The sequence below is a fragment of the Vulpes lagopus genome, chromosome 9 (assembly GCF_018345385.1).
Source record: "Vulpes lagopus strain Blue_001 chromosome 9, ASM1834538v1, whole genome shotgun sequence".
Classification (NCBI taxonomy): domain Eukaryota; kingdom Metazoa; phylum Chordata; class Mammalia; order Carnivora; family Canidae; genus Vulpes; species Vulpes lagopus.
This window is the reverse complement of record NC_054832.1, coordinates 7,347,850-7,374,979: the sequence shown is the minus strand read 5'-3', so window position 1 is coordinate 7,374,979 and position 27,130 is coordinate 7,347,850. Positions and strand designations below refer to the sequence as shown.

The following is a 27,130-nucleotide window of genomic DNA, read 5'->3' as shown; positions in this document are numbered from 1 at the left end:
GCAGAAAAAAAAAAAACAACAGTGTGGAGAAGACAGGGAGGAACTGGAACCCGCAGACGCTGCCTGTGGGTGAGGTAAGGGTACCACCGCTTTGGAAAACCAGTTGGCAGTTTCCAATACGGCTCAACTTACACCTGGCCTGTGATCTAACAAATTCAGTCCTAGAAATCGACTCCACAGAAAGGCACACGCTTCATGCGTGAAGACGTGCGTGAGATGGTCACAGCAGAGTATTCATAATAAGCCCAGATTGGAAACCATGCAACCGCTCCTTGACAGTAGAATGAATGAGTGCATTGGACCATATCCACACTGTGGGATTCCATACAGAAGGGGTCAGAAGAATTCTTCTCTCAAGGCCCGGAGAGGGTATTCAGCTAGCCCACGGTCTCCATCTCCAGTGTTGTCACAGTGGCGGCGTGCGGCCGTGGACTTGTACAGGAATGGATGGGCATGGCTGGGTTTGAAACCAAAACTTTATTTACAGACACAGAGAGAAGGTTGCATTTGGCTTGCCGGCCCTTGCACACCAACTCTGCTGTCTGGTAACGAGAATGGACGGTCCCCAGCTACAGCCGACAATGTGAAGAGTCTCACAAGTATCACGTTGGGCAAAAAGGAGCCGGACCCACGAACACCTACTGCGTGATTCCATTCGTGTAAGGTACAAACACAGGGAGAGCGTGCTGGGAGGCGGGGTGCTGGCTGCACCCTCGCAGGGGGAGTTGCTGGAAGGTGCGGTGAGGAGGCTTCTGGGATCCTATTTCTTCCCTGGGTCCTGAGGGCATTGCATGTTCAGTTTTTAATAATTCATCAGGCTGTGCTACGTGTGCTTTCTGAATGTATATAAAAAGGGTAGTCACAGTCTTAAAAAAAGGTTTGCAATAAAAAGTCTACAAATAAACAGGAGCAAGGCAGCTGTTGGCTTGTGAGCCTCTGATTTACAGCTAGCCCCCGGCTACAAAGTTAGATAACAGATCTGGGGTTGAAACCCGGGTCCCCAGCTCCGAGTAAGGAAAAGGAACCGACACTTAGTGAACATTTTCTGTGTGCAAGGCACATACAACATCCAATCCTCAGAATAACTCTCAGGGAAGGAATTACTGCGTTCACTTCTGCAGCTGAGAAAATAGGGCCCCACAGAGGGAATGAATTTAACTGGGATCATACAGCCCGTTGGTGGTAACAGAAGTGTTATCTGGACCCAGGCCTGTCTGATTCTGACCCCATGTTCTTAAGCTGCTCCACAGGCTTTAAATGCAAACACGGTTCTTCTTATACGAGCATCGCGTGAGTGTAAAAATAAACTATAAGCCCCACGTTAAGAAATATTATCCAGTTATCACTGGCTTCAGCTGCCGGCAGCCAAGGCTGCTAAATCTTATTAGGGGATGGCCATGCTGGCTGCTTCTGGGCATGGGCCCAGCCAGGGGGACACACACCTGGCCTCCAAGGGCTTTTTCTCTGAAGCAGGCAGGAGGAGGTGTGGAGGTGGAGAGGACAGAGTGAGAGGAAGGTGAGAGCTTAGGGGAGGCCAGCACCCAGGAGGTGAAGGGGTCACAAGCCCCACGTCCTCGGCAGGAGCCACTTGCCTCTCTCAGTTCTCGCTTCTCTCCCTGGCCTCCGCCCCCTGCCTCCAACACCACTGGTGAAAGGCAGGGAGGCAGGTATTTCCCGATCCAACCAAGAGAACGAGGCTGGGCGAAGGTTGGCCTTTCAGAATTTTCTGACAATTTCAATTCATTCGCAAGGGTTGAAAATTGGGAGTTAGAGGGAGGAAGCTTAAATGCTTATTGCTAAGTGAAAGAAGCCAGGCTGAGATAGGCTACTCTGGAGAAGAGAGACAGACGGCGAAAGACCTGCGGGGGACCTGGCCGGGGGAGGGGGGTGGGGGGGCTGGAGGGTCGTGAAGAGGGCTGGCCAGGCAGGGCACAGAGGAGGTCTAGGACCACGACGGGACTCGGGGAGGATGCTGGATGGGTGACCACACGTCCTGACACATTTGTCCAAACCCACAGAATGTGCAACCCCAAGAGGGAATGTAAACTATGGATTCCGGTTAGTAACGATGTATCAGTATCGGCTCATCAGTTGCCACAGATGTTAATTAATAAGGGGGAAGTTATGGGGGGGACCCTGGGAATCTCTGGGAACCTACTGGACTATCTGCTCCACCTTTCTGGAACCTGAAACTGCGCTAAGAAACAAAGTCTATTATTATTATATTACTATTATTATTATTTAGAAAATAATTAGGTAAGTTTATGGAAAAATCTGGATTTCTGGCCTCATTGGAAAAATCTGGGAACATGCAGCCTGCATTCCTGGGTCTGCTGGAGTCTGGCAACATTTGTTCCCATGGAAGAAGCACAGCCTTTTTTTTTTTTTTCCCCTGAGGCTGCTTCTATTAGAATACCTCAGTTTTGCCACAGTCAAAACGAGTCCATGTCACCCTGTCGTGTTGCCCATTGGGGTCACTGGAGTTTGGGATCCCCGGGGGAAGATGAGCAATTTAGTGTAATGGTTTTCCAGTTGGATTCCTCAGGGACCCTCCTCCCCGGGGTCTTGAGGCCGGGGAGGAGCCCGGGGCCCCTGACTGTACCTTCCCCTTATCCGCTGGACCCACTGGACTCGAGTAAAGCTGAACTTAAAAGAGAATAAAAGCCTCACAGACAGCGGGTCTGTAAGATGCATTTGGAAAACGAGACCAAACCTTAAAGTTTCGAGCGGCTCACTCCTGCTAAAGAGTGTGGGAAGGCAGATGGAGCCCCGTGGGCACCTTGCTGCTCCAGGATGCCAGTCCGGGGCCCTGCCACGAAGCTGCTGCCAGGCCCCAGGCCCCAAGCCCCGCACACTCTGGCCGGCAGGTGCACCATCTGTGCCCTGCCTCGGGCTGCTTCCACGTCACACAGCGCCCGCCACTTCCAGCCCCTCTTCGAGCCCTGGGACTTGTCTTCATTCTCAGGAAAGAAGCCTGCATGAAACTGGTGCCTCTCCAGAGTGTCTGTCCCCTATGTGTGTCCTACACAGGCCACTTTCTTTCGGTAGGTTGGCCACATGTCATCCCCTGGTAGCCTCCCATCAACGCTCATAAGCGATCGGTACGTGCCAGATGCTGTGCAGGAAGCTGGTCGTTGTCCTCAGGAAGCTCGTCCTCGTGGTGGAGAAGATGATCGTGTGACAAATAGCTGTGGGACAGCGTGGCGAGCACGGCGAGAGGGGTGGGCGCGGGGCCAGAAGGGCACAGGAGGGGGGCGGCTCACCCAGAACGAGGGCGACAGCTCGGGCTGGACACTGCGCTGATTCTTGAGGCCAAGTGGGCACGTCAGCGGCGAGGCGGGACGTCCGGGCAGAGGGCATGGGTGGGCCCAGGTGGGAAAGACACAGCATGTTCGAGAGAGGCCACTGGCTCTGGAGCGCTGGTGCGAGGCTACTGCCTGGACAGAGGCACTTTCCAACTGAGAAAGAGGGAGCACAGGCAGCTGCTTAGTCTGAGGGCTTGGGGGGGATGGGGGTGGGGGAGGGAAACGTAACCCTCTTATCAGATCAGCATAGCCCGTCCTGCCTCCGCTGCCTTCTGCTCTGTCCTGTTTGTCAGCAGCGTGTGAGCCACACCTGCCACTTGCTCCCCGCTGGGGTGGGCTGGTGGAAGTGAAGTCACGTGGGTACAATGTCTGCTTGTCACCTGTCCCTACTCCATGATTTATTAGGGTAGGCTGTCCGACCTGTGCTCTTCACACATCCACCTCAGCATCACCTTCCAGGGACAGGGCTGGGAAGACTTTCGGGCAGGAGTTTTTTTCCCCCAGATCCAAGGCTTGGGGGTGGATAGAGGAACATTGCAAATTTATATACAGCATTTTGTGAGGCTGGGCATCTCTCCTAGGGAAAGGCTCCCAAGCTTTCATCAGAGCAGGTTAGGTTAGGGCCCAGCCACACGTTCTAGAAGGAAACTGAGGTCTCAGGAAGCCCTGAAAGCAGGCGAGCAGGGATCACAGCTCTGCTGACCTCAGACCTCAGAACGGAAGTTCATTAGGATGTGGGGGTGACAGCGAAGGGCATGGCCAGGGGACCTCAGTTATTAAAGTGGGAATGTTGTAGGACAGAGGGGGAAGGGATGCAGGGTGAGAAGAATCTAAACTGACCACGTTCCAGCAACCTACCACAGGTGGCCTTGCTGGCAAATCCTTCGCACTGACGACGGGTCCTTCCCTCGTGAGCTACAAACCGACCCCTGTGACCACTGTCCGTGTGCAGGAGTAGACACCTTCACACACCAGAAGCTTGGGGGACCACGAGCCCACATTTCAGGTGGTGGCCCAGGTGGCCCTGGTGCTCTGTTTCTCTGACAACTCACTTTCAGCAGAGTCCACCCTTGCTGCGTGTGGGATTCAGTGATTATCTGAGAGTGGTCGTTTCCCCTGAAGCCCTTCCCTGGGGTTTCGATCCTGAGGTTTCCTGTAAGATTTCGTTTGAAGAAAAGGTTTTGCTGTTGGAACTTTTTATTTTTTAATTTAATTTAAATTTTAATTTAATTTAAATTTAATTTAAATTAAATTTTAATTTAATTTAAAGACATAGTTCCATGGTACTTTCCATGATTATTGTGTCATGAAAATGAGCGGAGTAGGTCAATGAAAGCATTGGCACTAATAATGAACAGGTCAGAGCAGCGGCTTCTTAAGCCAAAGGGGGCCACTCTGCAGCCTTAAGCCAGGGCTCTGTGCTTAGTCACTGGGGAGAAGCAAAGGTAGAAAGATACCAAAAGCTACTGGAGAACCACCTCCAACAGACCCAGCGGGTCCGCAACCTGTACGTATCTACTAGAAGATTCCCTCTCACCTTTTCATCACCTCACCTTGTATCGGTCAAAAGACAAAATATCAAGCCTCTGCAGACTGGGAGTCAAGGCGTGAGGATCCGTGTGCTTGTGCACGCCCTGGAGTCCAGGTAGCAGGCCCGGGAGGAACGGTAAAGAACATGCGAGGCAGGTGTCATCAGACGGGAAGAAACAGGATTTGGAATTGGGAGGTCTCAGTCTGCCCCCCTCGTTAGCCTTGGTTTCTAGATCCGTGAAATAAGGGTAAGAGCAATCCCACCCAGGGGGGTCGTGAGGGTCAGAGCCGTGCATCCTTCACTCCTGGGTACCCAGACTTCACCCCACGATGCGGTATGGAGGGTAGAGCCTCTGCCCTCAGGGGGGCTCACAGTCTAGGAAGTGAGCAGTGACAGAGCCCCGTGATGGGCAGCGAGCGCAGGCAGACGTGGCCGAGCGGGGCTGTACATGAGGCAGGCAGAGCAGAGGCCGCAGACTCCCGTTTCCCTCCCCCCACCCCCCCCAAGCCCTCAGACTAAGCAGCTGCCTGTGCTCCCTCTTTCTCAGTTGGAAAGTGTCTCTGTCCAGGCAGTAGCCTCGCACCGGCTTGTCCCTGGCCTTGTGCAGCTGTTCCTACAGAGCCACTGCACTCCCCGGCCTGGGGGCTTCCTCTGCCCACCGGAGCCCACTCTGCCCTGCAGGAGGAAGGAGAAGCATGGATGTCTCTCAACCTACGAGTGATGGTGGGGTGTGTTAACACAAGGCCAGTGGCCCCCATGGTGACTTGTAGAGGCTTCTCCCCCAATGCCTCCTTCTCTTCCTTATTTCTCTTCCCCGCTCCCTTACCAACACTTCCTGGGATTATTTCCCAGTAAGCTCCCAGTGCTCAAATCCTGGTCTGGGCACCTGCTTCAACGGTGGGCACCCAATCCCCCCAAGGCAGAGCCGAGAGACAGAGCCCCTGGGGAGAAGTGATGCTGAACTGAGCTCCGAGCCCCTGAGGGCAAACACGCCTGGCCAACCCTACGAGCCGGGCGCGCAGGAGGATTTAGGATTAGTGGCATCATTGTAAGGGGACGTGGACCACAGCATGGCCCTTACACCAGAGCCGGTCCAGGAACAATCTGTCACCGATCCTAAGACAGAAATGACGGTAAGTGTTAGTGTACAGCAGGTTAGAAACCAAACAAAACAAGCAAACCTTCACTTCAGACCGTCTGAAGTAGGCGTTCAGAACACCCAGCTCCCTTCTCACCCACACCTTTCCTGTTTGTTGTGTTCCCAGTTCTTTCCAGGGCAAGTCAACCTAGAGAAGAAACAGAGTGCAAGGGCCCCTCGCATGGCCTGAGCCTCAGGCCTCCAGGGCCGTGGGGTGCCGGGGGCCCCAGCTTTGCCAGGACCCATGCGCTACCCCTCAGGGGGACCGGGGAGCCACCTCTGCACAACCTACTCGTCCCCCGCACACAGCCAACCAACAGGCTCTAGGAAGCCAATCGGTAGACTGGCATCTAGAAGACTGGGCACCAGATAACACCAGATGAGAGGGGCTGTGGTATTTATTTGATCAACCGGAGCCGACTGTCCGCGAAATTCTGAGCATATTTCTAGGAATAGGCTGGAACTCGACTGGTTGTACTACTACTTCTGTCCTCACCGCCGCTCCCCTGCCCACTCTACGACAGCCAACATAGTCTAGGGCCGGACACACAGTAGGTGCTCAAGATTTGAAATGCGTAACTGAAGAATATATTATGATTTATGTTTTGAACCCAGAGCCTCTCCACCTATATTGACTCCTTCCCATCAGAGTTCAAACCCGTTCTCACCCCCTAAACATCATAACGCCCTCCCTGCCTTCCTCCTCTCCCCATCTCCCTCCTGCACCCCATACACGAAGTTCTTGGAGGTGCCTGGGAGGCTCAGTGGGTTGACAGTCTGCCTTTGGCTCAGGTTGTGATCCTGAGGTCCTGGGATCGAGTCCTGCATCAGGCTCCCCGCTCAGTGGGGAGCCTGCTTCTCCTTCTCCCTCTGCCACTCCCTCTGCTTGTTCTCTGTCTCTCTCTCTTTCTCTCTCGCAAATAAATAAAATCTTAAAAAAAAATTTCTTGAAAGAATGACCCACTATTCTTATTTGGTATTACATTTACCCCTGAAATCGCCCGCTCTGGCTCCCGTCCCGATCGCCTCTGAAGCTGCTCTGACCAATGTCTCCAACAACCTTCTCGTCCCGAGGTGGAATCTACCCACCTCAGATTTCCACTGCAACATGATGGAAAATGCATGTTATCAAGAGACGTTGACAGGGATGGGCCAAAAGGGTTTCTTGCTCCTGTGTTAGTCTTCTGTGGCCACACAACACATGACCACAAGCTGGTGACTTTGGCTAACACGGATTTGTTATGTCTCACTTTCTGCAGATCTGAAGTCTGGGCATGGGTTCACCAGGTCCTCTCTCAGGGTTTTGTAGGCTTGAAATCAAGGTTCCAGGCAGGTGGGGCTCCCACCCAAAGCTCCAGGTGATTCTGGTCCTTGGCACAATTCACTTCCTTGTGAGCTGGGGATTTAGAGTCTTTTTCAACTATACTGATGTCAAGATCCTCTCAATCCTGAACTTGTGATGCTGAACTTTTTTTTTTTTTTTTAAGATTTTATTTATTTATTCATGAGAGACACAGAGAGAGAGGCAGAGACACAGGCAGAGGGAGAAGCAGGCTCCTCGCAGGGATCCCAGGACCCTGAGACCACGACCGGAGCCTAAGGCATTTGCTCAACCACTGAGCCACCCAGGCATCCCGAACTTATTTTAATCTACCGATTTTCATGGTGTTTCAGTCTTGTTGTAGAACACGTTTAAATCCTTTTACGTGTGGGTCTGCAATGCATAATGTGTAAGGCCTTTTCCAGTTCTGGGTCATCTGTATCGTTGATAAGCACATTTTCTTCCTCTTCACCCAGATATTAATCAAGTGTTTAAGGGACAGGCTGAAACACTGAGGTCTCTGAGGTTGGCATGACTGTTTCAGTAATCTGACAATTTCTAAAAACATATTCACTTAATTGAACTAGCACCCATGCCTTGTGCAAATTGAGATATGGGATGTCTGTGACATCGTCTTTATCTGGAACCTAGTCGTTCTCTTAAAAATGGAAATGAGATTAAGGAGAAATAATCTTTCCTTAGAAAAACCATGCTGATTCTTAGGAACTAAGGGTCACAAACTGGCTGCTAAATTCACAGCCTAGTGTTTTTTGGGGGGATTGATGCTATTAGAATTGTTCCTGGAATATACTTTCTTAACTTTCCTAAAGATCTTTAGAGTGTTTGGAAACCACATTTAAATATCCTTTCTGAAATCTTCCTTCTGTAAAAATGGACTTATATGAATATTCTTCCTAACAGATTTTCTAAAAGACACACTTTTCCAAAACGGCAAATCAGCAAGGTCCTAACCATGTTCGCAGCCACTATTATTTATAACTCACATGCCTCCAGAAGACAGCTAAATATACCAAGCTTGTGAAATGCGCACTCTGGAACTTGAAACTGTGAAGAACAAAGGCAGGTAAATCATGACCTTTGGGTCAGCAGTGATGGAAACTAGGCCATTTGTTTTTCTTTGTTCTTATTTTGAGGCAATCTTCTCCTCACTTTTTTTTTTTTTTTGAAGTCCTGGGATTTCAGGGTCCTACCTCCATTTTTATTCTGATGAATGCATCGTCATTATAGTAAGATCTGAGTAGCCCAAAGGAGATGTAAATTAATCTGAAGCCTCTTTGGTCTCTGGTGCTGGGTGAAAGCCATTTGGGCTTTACTCTTGATGAAGTCCAGAATTAACGAAATGTAAATTACAGGAATCAAAGCTTATTTCTGATAATAAATGTGCACAGCATGTTTGGATAGTTAGATCTGTCCATTTCATTACAATATCAAATATTCATTGCATCTTAGAATTAGCTGGAGTTTAGGGTAGTCTTTCTTTCTTCTTTCTTTTTCTTTCTTTCTTTTCTTTTTCTTTTTTCTTTTCTTTTCTTTCTTTTTCTTTCTTCTCTCTGTCTCTCTCTTTCTCTATTTCTTTTAAATCCACATGTCCAGCGCATGAACTAGGCACAGGCACAGACCAAAAGCCAAGCTGGGATAAACAAGGTGTTGCTTTGTCCCTGGCTAATATGAGGCAGGCACTACCAACAGATGTCACTCTACCCAGGTCAGAGACTTTGGGTAGTTTTTTCTAAAGCATTTTAAAATTTAAATATAAAGCTTTTTTTTTTTTTTTTTAAAAAAAACCTATTAAGCATTTTTAAATTTAAAATATACCACATAGACAAGTTTAACAAATGGGTGTAAAGTGAACAGGCACGCAATCATGCCCTGGGCAAGGAAACACTTTACAAATAGTGTCCCCCAGAAGCTCCCTCAATATTCTTTACGGGTAACAACTGCTCCCTCCTCCCAAGAGTGACCACTTTATTTTTATAGCTTGTCTTTGTAGGTTTATTGTCTGTGGATGCATCCCTAATTTTGCTTGTTTCTAAAGTGTTTGAAAATGGAGGTCCATTATACTATTCTTTGTGACTTTTTTTTTTTTTTGCTCAACACTGCAAGACTCATCACATTGTTGCACACATCTAAAATATTCCTTTTAAAAAAAAATATTCCTTTTCTTGCTGTCTGTGTACTATATAGTGAGCATTTAGTTTTCTTCTGGTTTTTGGTAATTATGAAAAACACTGCTACTGACATTCTTTTCTACTTACCTCAGGGCACAAAATTATGCATATCTCCAGGGACATGGACTATTCCACTTTCCTAGATAATGCAACGTTGTTTTCCAAAGCAGGTGTACTGATGTGCGTTCTTGTTACCAGGAGTATAAGTTTCTAAATCTTCATATCATAGCCAACACTTAGTATTGTTAGTCTTTTCAATTTTACCAATCACATTGGCATTAGTTCCATCTCACTGTGAGTTTATTCTGTATTCCCGATTAACAATCAGGTTGAGCACTTTTCATGTTTACTGACCATTTGGGTATCTTTCCCTCTGAGGTCCACGTTCACATCTTTGTGCATTTTTTCCCCTATCAGGTTGTCTGCCTTTTCTCAATTATTTTTTTAGATTCTTTATATATCCTGGATCCTAGCCCTCTTTTTAAAAAATGCCATATATGTTATGAATATATTCTCCTACTCCATGGCTTGTATTTTAATTCTTTTTGTCTTCTGATGAATGGGACTTAAAATTTTTGGTATAACTATCATTTTTCCTTTATGTTTACTGTTTTCTCTGTCCTATTTAAGATACCTACTCCAAAGTTATTAAGATATCTTCCTAGGGGTGCCTGGCTGGCTCAGTCAGTTGGAGTGTGTGGCTCTTGGTCTCAGGGGTTATGAGTTCAAGCCCCATGTTGGCTGTAGAGATTATGTAAAAATAAAATCTTGAAAAAAAATTTTTTCCTATAGTATCTGCTGAAAGTTTAGAATTTGACCTTTTTATTAGTTCTTTAATAATTTTTACATACAGTGTGAGAAAGGGGTGTAATCTGTTTTTTTCAACATGGAGATCTTACCAACACCATCCACCAAGAACACTGTCCTTTACGTCCTATTACCTCTGCCACGAACAAATCCAAACACACAAGATCTGTTTCTAAGTTCTCCGTCTTCTTTAACTGGCTGATTTATCGTCTTTCCATAAATGCCATACCATCTTGTTCACTAAAATACTGTAATGTCTTGATAGCTGATAAAAAAAATCCTCTTACATTTTTTTCTTCAAAAAGCAGTTTGTCAAATTCTACAAAACAAACATACTGAGACTTTGATTGGGATTGCACTGAGCCTATAGCTCAGTTTGGGAGGAACTGACATGTTGAAAATACTGATTTTTCAAATCCAAGATCATGCATGGCCTAGCAGTTCTTCCAATGTTCTTCAGTATTTCTCAGTAAGCTTTAAATTTTTACTTTTGGAATCCATGCACATCTTTCACAGATTTATGCTTAAGTAATTGATGCTTTTAAAATCAGACTATAAGTCATATCTTTTAAGATTCTATTTTTAACAGTTTTATGCTAAAATAGAGACTCTGTTTCAGTAATAGTTTAAGACTCTAGGACTTTTACTTATACATATAGCATGTGAGAAAAATGAGAATTGTTTTCTCCTTCCAATTTATGTGCTTTTATGTCTTTTTCTTCCTTATTGCCTTGTCTAGGACCTTCTGTACAATGTTGCCTACAAGTGCAGATTTGCTCCTTCTCTTAAAGGGAAATCTTTTAATATCTTATATTTAGCATAAGGTTTGCCGTCGATTTTATGTTGATTTATTTTATCAAATGAAGCCTGGAGGGATGCCTAGGTGGATCAGCAGTTGAGCATCTGCCTTTGGCTCAGGTCGTGATCCTGGGGTCCTGGGATCCAGTCTTGCATCAGGCTCCCCGCAGGGGAGTATTTTTCATAATTACCAAAAACCAGAAGAAAACCAAATGCTCACTACGTAGTGCATAGACAGCAAGAAAAGGAATATTTTAGATGTGCGCAAATAAATGTATTTATTTATTTTTAAAAAATGAAGCCTGGAAAACCTAAAATCCTTACAAGAGGCTTTGGCATGGTTTGGAGCTCCTCTCTGGAAACAACAAATGTGGCAGGTTAGCTCCGTTAGGCTACTGTGACTCCTTCCAGAGTAAGCTGCTCTCATTCAAAGCCTGTACTTCTAGGTCGGCCAGCTGGGATCCCTGCTTGCAGGCTGGTCCTCCCTACACTGCTGTGAGAGCACACTCTAACATGGTAATCGGATCATGGTACTTCTCTCTAGAAACCTTCCAAATACCAAGCATGTAGGTCAAATGTCAAACTCCTGCATCTGACTGAGAAGGCCCTTCATGCTCTGGTCCCTACCATCTCTGGGGTCCTTCCAACCAGTGACTTCCCCTACACAGCACCCTCACCCTTGAGTCACCTTGAACCACTCAGAGTTCCCCAAATGTCCCCATTGACCCTTATTTCCTTACAAAATGGGCATATCTATAGGGCTGCCATGAGAAGTCAATAAATTAAGATGTAGAGCTATAATAAAATCCAGATGACCTATTTATTATCTATTAATGTTATTAATGTTAATATTTATGGATACTTAGTGTATCAGTCGGATTGGACTGTTACAACAAATTACCACAACCTGGGTGGCTTAAACACAGAGTTGTTTTTCTCAAAGTTCTGGAGGCTGAGAAGTCTAAGATTATGGTATTGGCCAATTCAGTTCCTGGTGAGGGCTTTCTTCCTGGCTCATGCAAATGGCATCTTCTTGCTATGTCCTCACATGGTGTGGAAAGACAGAGGGGGGGAGAGAGGAGGAGGGAGGGAGGGAGAGAAAAAGACAGAGGAAGGGAGAGAGTAAGCTCTCTGCACTCTTTTTATAAGGACACTAATCTCATCATAAGGACCCCACTCTCATGAGCTCATCGAAACATAATCACATCCTAATGGCCCCACCTCCATCACGCTGGTGGTAAGAGTTTCAGATAGGAATTTTGGGGGACACAATTCAGTCCACAGCACTGAGCAAAGAGGGTAATGATTTATTATGGCTACTTTGGCCATTTGTCCAGCATTCTGCTGCCATACAGCACCTGTGATAGCAGGAGTTTCATGTTCAAATCAAGATACCCTGCATATAAAACACTAACATCTACAATTTGTTTGGGTGGAAGTGAGGGAGATGGCCGGTTGGGGAGTGTTGAGATATGATGGGGAGAGACAGACAGTTCATAGAAGGGTCCTGTATTACAAAATTGTATGGATTTTATCCTCTGAATGAGTGGGATCATGAGAAAACAGATTCAGTGAGACATTCACATGCAGCTCGATACTAGCTTTCAGAGCTATGAAAATGCTCATCCTAATGATCCCATTTGGGGAATCTATCCTAAGAAAATAATCCAAAAGATAGAGAGAGGTGGATGCACAAAGATATTTATTCCATTATTTACAATAATAAAACCTGGGAGAAACCCACAGAGGAATACTTAAATAGTTATTAAATAAATGCTTGTTGAATGAACTAACAAATATTTCCTGAATATAAAGCAGCAATTAAAACATTTAAGTCCAGGTTAATAGCATGGAGAAACCACTGAAGTAAGCAAAAGAAACGAAATATAAAATTATAACTACACAACACTGCAACTCTAAAAATACAGCGACAAAAGACGGACCAAACTAGAAGCAAACACAGATAAAAACGACAACAGACCACTTGTTAGGTTGGTGCAATTATATGCCACCGACATATCATGTTTACAAAAGACACTGCCATTTTACAAACAAAAAACAACCAGTAAAAGGTAATCTGGCTTGCTGCCCTCACAGTCTCACAAAGTAGCTTTTGTTTGCAGCCAGCCTGAAAAAAATACTTGGCTTTCAGTGACAGTGAATGGATAAAATATTTGGGGTCAATATGGTGGAAAGAAGTATTTGTTTTACAGGGAAGCATGGGACAATGGTAACTGGGGGCAGCAGGGTGAAGGAGGAAGAGGGTTTGGTGTGTCAGGTGAACTATCCGCTTGGGGCCAAAGCATCCATCGTCTCCAGTGTGGGATGAGAAAGGGGGCCCCCATGTTAATAAGCCAAAGGGAACCTGAACAGTACGATAATGGCTGAGCAGACCTGTGCTTATGCTCACTTAAAATTAATACTGGAGAGAAAGAGAACCAGGTACTTGGCAATAGTTACGTCATTACTGGATTCTGTCATTATAGTTCACCTGGTAACAGGTTTCCTCAAGGTAGAGTTGTCAAAGCTCAGAGCTAGATGAGGGGACAAGGGTGCAAGGGGCAAGGGGTGAGGTGATTCGGCCCGGTGTTCGGGTGGTGGTGGTGTGCAGCACTGAGGAGAAACTCGGGCTTCAGAGTCCTGTGGCCCGAGTCTCCACCTCAGAACTACCACCTTCTAGCCTCGCCATGTCTCAGTCATGCATGCCCTCAAACAACAATTCAGGGAGGGTGTGTGCCCTTGAGCGAGTCACCCGGTCTTGCCCAGCACCCATCTTCTCACCTCAACAATGTGGCGAAGGCCTCTGAGGTGTCACGTGTGGGTTTTGCTGCTCAGGGTCTGCACACTTCATCTTCCTCATAAGGGTCCCCGGCGATCCGTCCATGCGCTCTGCGTAGGCCCCGGGTCCTCGAGCACACCAGGTTCTCCTGGGGTGGGTTCTGGGTCAGGGAGGTAGGGTGCCCCAGGAGAGGTGCTCAGGGGTGAGGTTTGGGCAGGAAGGGAGGACAAAGTGAAGCAGGTCCTTCTCCTCAGTGGATGTGAAGCTGAGAAGGAAAGGCTGGAGCTGCCGCCATCTTGGTGGACCCATATGCACCGACAGCAACGCAGCACGATGGGAGGGCCAGCTGTGAGATGACAACCAGAGAAACTGGGCCTTGGAGACACCACTGAAGCCCCCAAATCAAGTTGTTCTTGAGGCCAGCCCTTCCTCTTGGTTGTTGAGCCAATACATTCCTTGTGTTTGTGTTTCTGTTGGTTTGTTTTGCTTAAGTTAGTTTGAGTTCTGTTTCATTTAAGGTAGTTTGACTTGGGTTTTATTTCACTTGCCACCCCGAGTCTCCTAATAGAGCCTCTTTTGCGGAGAGAGAATGTGGACATGGGGCCAAGCACAGCACGTGGCACTGAGTAGCTGGTTTAACAAATGTTGGATTCACTCTCCTCTCTTTCTCCCTCACACACATTCCATCTCTTCCTTCTTCCCTCTTTCCTGTCCTCACCAAGTTTCCTCCTTCCTGCAGGGCCCTATCCCCACGGGTCCTCTTTGGCTTGAAGCACAGGGACAAGGAATTCTTGCCGCTTCCTTGTGAACTCTGGCACAAGCCTCAGTGAGCTCTGCCCTAGAACTACTCATCCCTGTTGTGTGCATCTTTGAAGCAGGACGGAACAGTGACCCGTCACGTTGGTACAATTTTATCATGGGCTCTCCCATCCAGATTTTCGTTTGATTCAAGTTTAGCTGTGTGCTGTGGCAGCGCAAGGTGGTCTTAGGATTGTATCCATTCTGCAAAGGAGGAATCACAAGTCCACAAAGGGGAAATCAGTTCAGCAGAGTAAGTACAGGAAGCAGGACACAAACACAGGTCCCAGCGTGAAAGCCACCATCCTTCCATTTTCCAGCCATTTCCTTATTTACAGTAAAATGTTCGTGTGTGTGTGTATCCTGTGGTGCTCCACCCAGAGCCCCTCCTCAAAGCCTGCACACCAGATGCTGGACACACTGGTGCGCACTTTGACAGCCATGTCCCTCGCTGGGAATTGCCATCAGGAGCAGGGACTGCCCCACCCAAGGTTACATTCCATTCTCACAGCCAGCCCATGGCCACTGACTGGCCTCCTTGCTTCCATTCGGAACAAGTGAAAGGCCACTGCAGCTCCAAAGTTCCCCACAGCATCCTGAAATCTGCCAGGTTTGAGAGGGCCATAGTAAGAGTTCAGTTGCGATGCAAGTGGCCCTTCAATGTGGGCCACATAAGCCAGTTGATCTGAAGGTGCTTTAAAGCTTCCATGGCAGGTAGGGACGCAACATGGATAGAGCCCTTGGGTTGGCTGAGGTTTCAGTTACAGCCACATCCCAGGGCAGTTCCTCCCTCCACCACTCCTGCCATCCCTACTTCCTTATGGGAAGGAGTCTCCTGACTGTGCTCCCCAACAAACTTTGGACATGCAACTCCCCATCTCAGAGTCTGTGTGCAGGATCTCCATCTGCATTAAGGCGGGTGGTACTGGAGGTGGTCCTAGGAAGTGGACTCTAAAACAGGATGTTAGAGTTGGAGCACTCAGCTGGCTGGCTGGTGATGTGGACTCCTCCCTGGGCGGTGGGGGGAGTCCTGACAGCTCCTGGCATGTTGTGGTGGTGCGACTGTGCAAACTGCCACTGGTGATGAACTGGGATGGGATCCCAGCGACGGGGGCCTTGCTCTTGGTGGGACACTTCTGGCACTAGAGAAGCAGGAGGAGAATGGGAATTGGAAAGACAGCGGGATTGGTGGCCGCTGCAGAACTCCACTGGTCTGAGGTACAGAGACAACGGGCTTGGGATGAAATAGGAGCAGGGCTTCTGTTCTGGGGGTGCGGGGGTGGTCTCAGATATGCCATGATCCCAGAGCCGCAGTGGCTGCTTCTTGATTTTGCCAGTTTCCCTCTTGACTAGGACAGCAGTCCTGAGGTTCTGGAGCCAGCAGCAACCCCCCGCAGTTCAGGGCAGCAGTTGTGGCTTTGGTTATCATCCCCCGAAGCTCGATCAGATCTGTATCTTTGGCCCTTCCAATGTTTCTGCAACCAAATATGGAGCAATTGGAACCTAAGTCTGTCTGATTTCAAAGCTTGTGTTCTATCCTCAACAGGAGGACCGAGGTCCCATTACCTAAAATGAACTAAATCAAGGGAAGAACAAGTCGTTCGAGGGAGGTGAGGGGAGAAATGAGTTCAGCGTTAGACACAAGGAACCGGAGTACTGAGTAAAACAGCCAGTGGGACCACCCAGCGGTGGCAGAAATCTGAAGGTGAGGGACTGGTTCTTACTACAGAGCCTGGATTCTCTCCTAGAAGTGATGCTTTCCCTACGTAAAATGCATTCTTCTTTGTCACTGTCTATATCCTTACTATGCCTTATTATTATTTTTTTACAGCACTCGATTGATTGACATGTTTATTTCTCTAGCTATCTGAATAGAAGTCTACTAGTACGTCAGCTCCACAGGTTCAGGGAGTTTGATGTATTCACTACTATATCCTTGTGCCTAGAACAGTGACTGGTACATAGATATTGCCTCTATGATCCTCTGTTGAGTGAGTGCATAAATGTATAAATGAGTGACCTTTGCAAGCAGCCCCATGAGCCAGATGATTCACATGAACCACGTGAGCCACAGGAGGTATTATCCCCTTTTCTGAGGAAACAGGAACTTGGGGACCTCCAGCAGCTTTTCTCAGCTTTATAGCAAGCTAATGGCCCTCAAGGTTTCTAAACTATCTTATTCTATTAAGCCACACCTGGTCTAAGAACTAGGAAAGAGCATTCCCTGTCCTGGCTATGTGGACAATTTTCTGCGTGCTTGCACAAATGAGGAAACTTGCATATTCTAGGCCTTGTTCTTCTCATCATGTGAGTAAATGCAAGGGGTTTTCTTAAACCTCCAAGGTTATTGCCAGCTTTACCTTTATTTGCATATAAAACAATTCACACTTAGAAGTTCATCACAATTGTAACATGTGCTTCTTGCCTTGCAACAAAGAATGCAGGAGAGAGTAACTGAGAGGAGGAGGATCTCCTCACTGGCAAAGTGCAACCAGAGGCAGAGTCCCAGGTGACTCCTGAATTTGTTAGGCAGCTACAGTTCTTGTCCTGGCAGGTTGACTCCTCTTGTGCAAAACACGTGGCTTTGCTAAACATCCAATTGTTTTTTTGTGAAGATTAAATGCAATACTATACATAAGACAGAGTTGAAATTGCTTGTTTCTCTGCAGTTGCTATAATGAATGCTGCCAACATAGACAAACTGGCCATGATGGTTTTAAGCTTTGATGACTGCTATGTGTAGCTCCTATACTGTAAATATTGCTTAACTATAGAAATATCCTAAACACAGATCCGTGTGTTTTTTTCTGGAAAATAAATTATTTAAACAAGCAACCTTGCATAGTCCAGGAAAGGCAATAAGAAAACACCCTTGAAATATGGCTCATAAAATCACCATAGCTTTTGCTGACCAGGGATGAGAAAACAGACCACGTGGCAAGTACTACGTTAAATGCTTATAGATATCCTATTCCACTTTGTGTTCAGTCCATATTGTTGACACAAGGAACCCCTCTGCTCCACAGGCAGCCATTCAAATATATTTGATGTGTACTTTATAAGTTGCATGTTCTTGAAAAAAGAGTCTATTGTTTTGCATGCATTTAAATGAATAGCATTGTGCTAGGAATCTCATTCTGCTATTACTTTTTATCACTAAGCATTATGCTCGTAAGCTCTGTCCATGTCCCAGGGTAGATGCCTAGCTGCTGCTTCAACACTGTATTGAAGTATCATCCACATTTTACTTCTCCTCCGGTGATGCACTTTGTCAAAGGGATACAGGGACCCTCAGGCCCTTGCAGCGAAGATTCTGGTAGCATACTTGGTCACATTCCAGTCCTACATCCTGTGATGTGAGTATACATCACAGTGAAATCTGCTCATTGCAGTGCTGTTTGTGAAATCTCAGAGCTGGAGATGGCTGGTTGCATGCTGGAAACTGTATGTGTATATAGTTCAGGAGGGCCAATTGTTAAATTTCAGGAATGCGGTGAGCTGGTTTCCATATTTAGCCATTATTAAAATCAAATTATGTATGTTATTAATATATTATATATCAAGACATTTGTATTAAAACCAAAAGTAATAGATACTTAAAGCTCACCACTTTCTAATTATTTCACATATTTTACTATTGTCCAGGCATCCGGGCCCCAGAAGTCGCTGACATCTATGATACCTGCCTGGTGGGAATGTTCTACGACGGTGTGCTACTTCTGCTCATTTCTTCCCCACTCTGTGACCAAGGACATGACGCTGGCAGTCTGAAATAGGCCATGGTAGGAATAATTACACCATGGACATCAGCAAACACGACAAACCAGGGTTGTTGTTAGTTTTTTCTTGTTTTGTTTTTCCTTCCCCTGAGAGCCAGTTGTTAAACATTGACCAGTTCACTGAAGACTGGTATTAACTCTCTTTTGCAAATGAGGAAAATGAAGCTCGGACAGGTTATCAAACTTGCCCCAAATTTTACAACTTTCAAGTAGCAGAAACTGGATTCAGACCCAGGTCTGTCTCAGACCTTGTATTAGGATGAAAGTTAAAAGTGTGTTGGACCACAAAGACCCTGAAATTCTCCTTTGCCCTACCACTAGTGCACTCATGCCTTTCGTTAAAAAAAAAAAAAAAAAAAAAAAAAAAAAAATTCTGTTGGCTGCCAGCACCTGGGTACAGTGTGAAATTGAGACAAGTGCAGTTTTTAGAAACATCTGCTTACCAACTGAGCTTCATTAACTGCTCTTGTAAGCTATGTCCCGAAACACAGTTCATATGGAACGAGATGAGCTGTGCTTTCGTGAGTCCACACACTAATCAGCAAACAGGATGGCTACTTCAGCTTCTGTTTGACTTCTCAACATTGGTTTAGAGATAATGTTCTGTGGCACACTGAAGGTCTTGACCTTGTCCCTGCCCATGTCACAGACCTTGGGGTGTGTTTAATTCTATGTAACTATGTATCTGTGTTATTTCCTAAATACTGTTTGGACAGTGGGTTGAAATTCAGCCACATTTTCTTATCGAAAATCTATTTTCTCGCTCATTGAGTCATTCAGCTAGTCATGGATGAACATTTGTAAGACTCTTCTTACATACAGGACATGGGGAAGACAAGGTTGGATAAATTATATCCCTGACTTCTAGAAGCCAATCAGGCAGCATGAGGAACATATATTTTAAACACATGTTCTGACTGAGGCCCACAATAAAGTCACATACAAAGGCCATTTGGGCTGCTATAACGAAATACCACCAACTGCTGACCAACACCAGGAATTCATTTATCCCAGTTCTGAGGTTGGGTTTCAGACTGTTGACTTCTCGCTGTGTCCTCGCATCGTGGTGGTGGGGGGGGGGCAGCCACAAGAACTCACACTGCTCCATGGAAGCCCCACCTGCTTACTGAGAGTTCCTGCATTAGAATTGCTCCTGACCTGTTTTTCCCAAGATCAATAAACAGACATTTTCCTTCAAACACTATCCAGGTGGTCTGCCGTCCCCCAAACAAAATAATAGTTTACTCAAAGCTATATTCTAATACTTCTTTAATTCTGCAACGTCAGAGTCCTTTCCTTCTTCTCCTTTCCTTTCAACTACTACTCATCAAGGTCTCACAAATCTTAAAATTGAGTTTCCCCCAGGGCATGCTATTAAAATAATATATTTAAATGTTCTAAACAGGATTATAACTTCTAGGAGTGTTTACACTTATCCAATTTTATTCTAATTAAATAATTTATGTGAAGTGTCTAATACAGTGACTAGCGGAGAGTTTACCATGAATATTAATTTCTTCATTTACTCTTATAACCATAAGAAGTAGGCTGGTCGAGCACTGTTCATCAGATTTGGCAGAAGCACAAGCTGAAATACAGCATTTCTCAGCTGTTCCTGAAGGTCTACTCCACCAGTAGGTCTCCTGGTTCGTGTTAGTGCAAATTAACCAAAGCCTACAATTCTTTGTGTATCAGATCTTTCTTCCTAGAAAAGGAGCCGGATTGCCCAGCTTGGGCTGTACTTGGCCTGACTCCGTTCCTCTGCAGAGGCAGATCTTAGGACAAACATCACTTCGTGAAGCTCCTGGCACAGGTAGTCTTTGCAGTGTCTGCAGGCAAAGGAGACCACTCTCCTTCTTCTAGGAGGGGGGAGGGTGCTGCTTCTTCAGCCCTTCAGAGGAATCTGTGTTCAAGGATCTTAGGTTTTCCCATCCAAATATCGCCTATCCCGTGTCTCAAGGTCTCCTGTTTCCTTATCTAGGCCCTGACACTGACATTAGAGATCATGAAGGCTGTATTCCTGCTCCTCGGTCACTCTGCTGCACTCACAACGAAGCCCCAGGACTGAATTTCAGCAGCCTTGGCTGGCTGTAGGAAAAGGGTGGGTTCTCTAGGCTGCGAGGAAGTGCTCTGACTTCCACAGCATTTCTTGAGGTTGATAGTTGGCTAACCGAACCGACCATTTTCTCTTCCTTTTACAAGACTTCTCAAGACCAGTAACCAAACTCAGCCAGTTCTATGTTCCTTGTAATGAACACTGACCACATATTTTTTATGTTACCACTAGTACAAAGGCCAAAGCTTCATCTTCCACCTTCATCCTTCCTCTCACCGCTGGTGAACATCTCAGTAACTGCAATGCTATTGCATGTCAGGGTTAGTAGCACTCCACGTACCAACATTCATGGGATCCCAATCACTGTCTGGCTGATCCAATACTAGAATCCATCTGGAAAGTGTCCATAGGGCTGCTTGTGGTACCAAGTGTCTTAGCTTGGGTACCTAAGTAGCAGGGTTGAGAGAAGTACTGGCATGAAGAATTTATTTTGGGATAGGAAATCCCAAGGAAAGAGAAGAGGGATGGGGAAGAGTAAAACAGGGAAGGAGGTCAATTCAGTTCAAGGGTGCTTTATTGAGCTGACCACTGCTGAGAGGATTCAGGGTGTTGTTTTGCTGGGATTCTGAGGTGGAATGAAGAATCAGCCACTTGAGGTTGGATGTGGTGGATATTTTTCTACTGGCTCTCATTCCTTAGTGGGTAAGGGTTGCCCCACAGGATTTTAATATGTTAAAATCTCTGTGATTGTAGATTTATATATTTCTCCTCTTTGTAGACATCAATTTTGGCTTCGTGTGTTTTGAGGTCATATTATTGGTAGATAGAATTAGTATATCCTGCTGGTGATCTGGACCTTTTGTCACTATAAAGTCACCTCCTTTATTCTTAGTAATGTCTTTTGCCTTAAATTCTATTTTAGGTGATAAGACCTTGATAATTCTGTTATTTAGGTGTTAATTCTGTTATTTTACTTTCAAACTATTGGTATGCATGTGTTTTCAATGTGTCTCTTGTAAATAGCTTACACTTCAATTAAAACAAAATCCAGCCTTGTTTTGGAACTGACTGGAGCACTGATTCCATTTACATTTGATATTAATGACAGAGATTTAAATCCACTCTTAGAAAGTGTGTTTCCTATTTGTCTTACCTATGTTCCACCATCCTCTAGACTTTTGTCTTTTTCTATCCCATTTTGGACTATTAGTTAGAAGTAATACAATCTTTAAATCTTTATGCTTTCAGTGGCCACATGAAGTCAAACATGCATTGCTGACTTATCAGAGTCTAATGTGAATTGATACTTTTATTCTCTTCTCAGTGCATAGACCTTAGGACACTTTTAACTTCGTTTGCCTTCTTCCTGTTTTATATTTCAGTGTTGTAGTATTTTAGCTCTCTAAATATTTTAACTCCATGTGATATTTATCAATTTCTCTGTTCTTCATTCATGCATCACTAGCCTCCAGTCAGTTTGGAGATTATCATTTGAATTTCTTTGTGTAGGTTTATCTGTAATAAAGTCTCTGATTTTATCATCGGAAAATGTCTTTATTTCCCCTTCACTCTTTCATAAGTGTTGAATGTTACTTTGGCAATTAATTTCCTTCAGCCCTTGTCCACTGTTTTTTGGCTTCTCTTACTGTTACTGAGATGCCTATTTCTCACTTTTTTAAAGGTAAGTTCTACATTTATCTGCCTTTAAGATTTTTTGTTGTTGTTTCCTACAACTTCGCTATGTCATTGATTTCTTTTTGTTTACCCTGCTTGACATTTGTATGGTCTCTTGAATCTGTGGACTAATATCTTTTACCATTTCTAGAGAATTCTCAAGTATTACCTTGTATGAAATGTAGTCCACCCTCTTCTTCTCTCCTCTCCTTCTGGGATGGAGATTAAGCCTGTAATAAGTCTTCTCATGGTATCTTTGAGACCTGGCCACCCATCTGACATGAAGCCTATTTAAATAGATTGATGACTGGTTTACTTCTGGGATATAAATCCAGAAATTGTTCTTGGGATATAAATCTTTTGGGTCCCAGACCAAAGTGGGGAGTTTACAAGATGGTACCCACCTTGGTTAAGTCCTGAACATTGACTCTGTACCTGTAGTCCCAGAATGCTAAGAAGAGTAGCTGTGACTTCCAGCTCCCTCTTTATTTTTTAAATTTTTTTTAAAAAGATTTTATTCCTTTATCTGAGAGAGAGCAAGCACAAGCAGGGGGAGCAGCAGAAAGAGAGAGAGAGAGAGAGAGAGAGAGAGAGAGAGAGAGAAGCAGGCTCCCCACTGAGCAGGAAGCCCAATATAGGGCTTGATCCCAGAACCCTGGGATCATAACCTGAGTCAAAGGCTGACACTTCCTGACTGAGCCACCCAGGCACCCCTCAGCAGCCTCTTTTAGCTTGGCAAATACTCCTAAGACAAAAGGTTATATGAAAGCTGAGTGTACCATTCTAAGTTTGTACCTTTTCCCAGATCATGGCTGGCAATTCCTTACTATCCTAATGGTTCTTTTTCAATATAAAACATTATTTGGGTCTATTATTTTTCCTTGTCTTCTCTAGGAAGACTGGTCTAAATCACTGAGTCTTCTATTACCAAAAGGAGAAAAATCCCTCTATTACTATTATTTCTTCTCAGAGCACTTAAAAGTTAAAATTATTAAACAGGGGCACCTGGGTGGTGCAGTTGGTTGAGCGTCTGACTCTTGGTTTCAGCTCAGATCATGATCTCGCTGTCATGGGATCAAGCCCTGCATCAGGTTCTGCGCTCAGTGAGGAGTCTGTCTGAGTTTCTCCCTCCCTGTCCCTCTGCCCTTCTCCACCACTCACTCTCTCTCTAAAATAGATAAATCTTTTAAAAAATAAACTGAATAAAGAACTGTTCTCTATACCGAAAAAAAAAAAAGTATAATAACTACACATCAAAGTCTGCATGCTCAACACTGAGAGCAGCAACAGGAAGTAAAAGGATCAATGGCCTGGAAGAAAAGAGATGCTAGATTTTAGACTCACCATGTTTTGCCATCTTTATCATTATAACAAGACAGCAAAATCTATGACCTGAATAAAGCATTTGGTTAAAAAACATTTTCCAATCAAAATAGCAAACTGAGTATCTTTAAACCAACCCCTCATAGTCTTATTAACACTACCCCTTATCTGCTGTGGGTAGTTTGCACTTCTTGATCTTATATGTGTTTCTAGCTCTTTCTCAAATTGATACTCTGTCTTCTTATATACAAACACAAGTTCCTCTGTCCATATAACATCTGACTTAATATGCTCAACAACATCCTGTGGGATTATAATACTCATTCTTCAAATAAGGGAAGTGAGGCTTCAAGAAGCAGACTGCCCCTGGGATCTTTTAAATCCCAGTTTCTTCCCATTCTGCCATTTTACTTGCTCACTTTAGAAAATCATTTTAAGGCCAGCCCTCTTCCTACAGCTTAATTTTTTTTTTTTTAAAGTAAAAAGAGAAGATGAGACGACACAACCATTACAGTTCCCTCTTATATTCGGACATCTTCTGTTAAAGTTTGCCCTGTTCAGCTGATGGACTTTTGTAGCAGTTATGTAAGAAGACACAGGGAAAAAAGTGGGCTGGAAGCTCTCTTTTAGTGGGTGGAATTCTAAGCCTTCTCTCGCTGCTGTGCTGAGGACCACCCTCATATCATTTGGAATAAATAATGATAGTCTAACCATTTGCATGTGTTCTTCTACGCCCATTTGTGGAATGTTTTGACATTTTTCGACAGAGAGTGGTATCTGCACATCCAGATAATTACAGCAGGATATGGAGAGGCTTGAGAGTACCTAATAAATTTCATCCCTTGGAAGGATAAGCTTTTCTTAAGATAAGAAAAGAAGCAAATGGAGCTCTGGAGAGTGAAATCTTCTCTATCCTTAAAGAAAAGCCACACATGTTCTCACTTGAGGATGTAACAGAGAGTATCTGGAATCAGGAATTCTGGATCTAGTTAAAATTCCTCTGCTGTTAATTAGATATGTGATTTTGGGTAAGTCGTAAATCTCTTTGGAGTTTAATTTTCTCTGTTGTAAAATGAGGATGAAAAGAGATGTTGCAAAGTCTTTGTAAACTCTTAAATAACTATTCAAATGTAAATGATCATCTTTTTATAACATCAATCTGGGCACTGAATAGAACAGTGAAGGGTGAGCCAGGGATACAGGTTTGCTCATCTTCTCCAAAGGAAAAAGAATAGAAAAGCAAGAGGGGAGGACATGAACACCTTAGGGCACTTCCCTTTGGGTCCTACATTTACTTCCGATAACAAGGTTTCTTACTGTATGGTCACTGGAACACAATGAAAAAGTGGTAAAAGTAGAGACTTAAGTCAGATGGACCTGGTCCAACTCCTATCTGAGCCACATGGGGTGTGGATGGGACAATGGCTAACCTTGCCAAGACTGGATCTTTGTCTATAAAGTGGGGATACCTTTTTAGGTTAATTGTGAAGATTTCCTGAGATACTTCATGAAAAAGGGCCCAACAGTGTTTTGCACATGGTAGATGCTCAATAAATGCAAGTACCATTCTCTCTTTTATCTAGTGCATTACTGTACTTATGAATTTAATTTTGCTGTTTATTGAGAGTTCACTGAGACCCATCAACGGAATTACATACAGAAAAGAAAAACTTAAGTAGAAAACCTCCACAGAACTTTTTGTCCTGCAATAATTACCTGAGAAGTAATGTGCCAACTAGGCTATATATAAGGAAAGGAAGCTTAGGTATTATCTAAAAGTGATTTTGAAAACTGCGCTATGCAATAAAATTATATTAAGTGGCATAGCTACCAATTCATTCCATTCCATGTTTTATTGACTTTTACCATCTTGTAGCACTTAAATGTCAAGCACTCTTCCTTTCAAGGATATGGTTTGCTGAAAAAAAAAAAAAAAAAAGCAAACAAAAACAAGGCATCACTGGCCTTCTTCCTGGCAGCTTTTAAATTACCCCTATTTAACCCCAGAACAAGCCAGAGAGTGGTTCCTTTAGCTGAAATTTCAGCTTAAATGTTTCTATAGCTTCCCAGTTGATTTGTCATTTGTAAGCCTTTAAAAAATTAATTATTAAAATCATTTCCATTAGTGTTTTGTTTGGCCTTCGTGCAATCATTTTTCTTTTGCTGTTTAACAAGTGAAAACCCACCAGCATTAGCTATAAATACACAGCACCAGATATGGGAGCGGGCACATGACTCATGCTGTACTGTTCCCTAGGGCTAACCTAGTGATGGCTGCCTTCTGGGAAGTGGTGTCAAGCCTACAGGCAAACTCCACAAATCAGGTAGCCATGTGAAGAAATTCTCTTATCAGTTCCGCTACTTTCCTTTTTGGTTCAAGGTGCTGGTTCAAATTTAACTTGGTCTATTGGTAAATTCTTTCTCATCTGTCCATCCACCCAGTAAGTATTATTTTTATTATCAATCACATGCCTAACACTGGAAGTAGGATACCAAATATGTTCCTGCTCTCAAAAAGAACACAACTGCAGTGCAGGAGAGATGGACAAATAAATGAACATTGTAATGCAATAACTTTTATGACACAGGAATAAAATGAATGATGTGGAAGCCCAGACAAGGGTCTCAGGGAAGATTTCTAGGGAAAGATCCTATCAAAAACAATTAAATGTCACTGAAATAAAGGGTCAAGAGGATGGGGGAACTTTCCCAACAGAAAAACAGCATCTGCAAAGGTGCAGGATTACCAGACAGGATCCTCTGGAGAAGTAAACGTGCAAGAATGGCTGATTTGGAAATATTGTTGAGGCTAGTGGCCAAAGATGAGAGTAAAGAAGGTAGAGTTTCATCATGGCCTTCAAATTGGGCCCTTCACCTATCAAGGGAAACAGCTTAGCAAGCAGGCTCACATGGGCCTTACATGTTGGCCTTTGGTGAAAGAGTTCTTTTTTATTTTTAAAGATTTTCTCTTATTTGAGAGACAGAGCACAAGTGGGGGTGGGGGCAGAGGGAGAGGGAGAAAGACAAGCAGACTCTCTGCTGAGCCACAAGCCTGATACCTGCAGGGCTCAATCCCAAAACCCTGAGATCATGACCCGAGTTGAATGAAGTCAGATGCTTAACCAACTGAGCCACACAGGTGCTCTGCAAGAGTTATTTTTAAAGACTAGGTTCCACTATTAAAAAAAAAAAAAAAAGTTTAGGGGCACCTAGGTTAAGTGTCAGACTCTTGGTTTCAGCTCCAGTCATGATCTCTTGGTTGTGGGATGGAGCCCTGGGCCCAGTGTTGTGCTCAGTGGGGAGTCTGCTTGGGATTCTTTCTCTCCCTCCATCTCTCCTCACCTCAAACAAATAATAAATATTTTTTAAAAAGTAGAAAACCACTGGTTTAGATAGTTAAGTATCTCTGAGCTTTATTCTCAGATTGAGTGATAGAGACTCTTGTTTTTGCCTCATTTTCCTCAGAACAGTGAGTCTCACCAGGAGTTCAGATCCTGATAAAACCGTGTACTGTTTTAACAAGACAGACTATAAGAAACTAAATCTGAGTAAACTTGCTGGTGGGAAACAAGTTAAAATGCTGCACAACACTCCTGTACAGGTAAACACAGGGACACTCAGGGGCAGGAATG

The 27,130-nt window shown here is 44.6% G+C and overlaps 1 protein-coding gene and 1 non-coding gene across 2 annotated transcripts in view; both read right to left on the bottom strand.

Annotated features, from left to right (window-relative positions):
- The window catches only part of ZFAT (zinc finger and AT-hook domain containing), a 274,158-nt gene that overhangs the window by 199,656 nt on the left and 47,372 nt on the right, over nt 1-27,130 (bottom strand). The gene's annotated exons all lie outside the window — the stretch shown is intronic.
- LOC121499206 lies at nt 8,898-9,031 on the bottom strand. Its single transcript, XR_005990050.1, has one exon. It is a non-coding gene; the product is annotated as a small nucleolar RNA SNORA48 (small nucleolar RNA).